Source organism: Mandrillus leucophaeus, unplaced genomic scaffold (genome assembly GCF_000951045.1).
Source record: "Mandrillus leucophaeus isolate KB7577 unplaced genomic scaffold, Mleu.le_1.0 Scaffold364, whole genome shotgun sequence".
Classification (NCBI taxonomy): domain Eukaryota; kingdom Metazoa; phylum Chordata; class Mammalia; order Primates; family Cercopithecidae; genus Mandrillus; species Mandrillus leucophaeus.
The window spans coordinates 2419473-2419814 of NW_012103854.1; positions in this window are offsets into that span (position 1 = coordinate 2419473).

Here is a 342-nt window from a genome sequence, read left to right on the forward strand (position 1 = left end):
GTTCCCTCCCTAGGAGTTTCACAAAGAGGGAAGATTGACTCTTGTCACCAGAGCCCAAGAAGCCAGCTTCAGGATAAGAGATCACCTAAGCAGACGTTGCCACAAAACTATCTTATCTCCCAAGTATTTTCCTAAGGACCCATTTATTCTTCCTAAATGTCATTTGTTTTTTCTTTTTTTGTTTTTGTTTTTTGTTTTGTTTTGAGATGGAGTTTCACTCTTGTTACCCAGGCTGGAGTGCAATGGTGTGATCTCAGCTCACTGCAACCCCTGCCTCCTGGGTTCAAGCGATTCTTCTGCCTCAGCCTCCCAAGTAGCTGGCGTTACAGGCACCTGCCACCA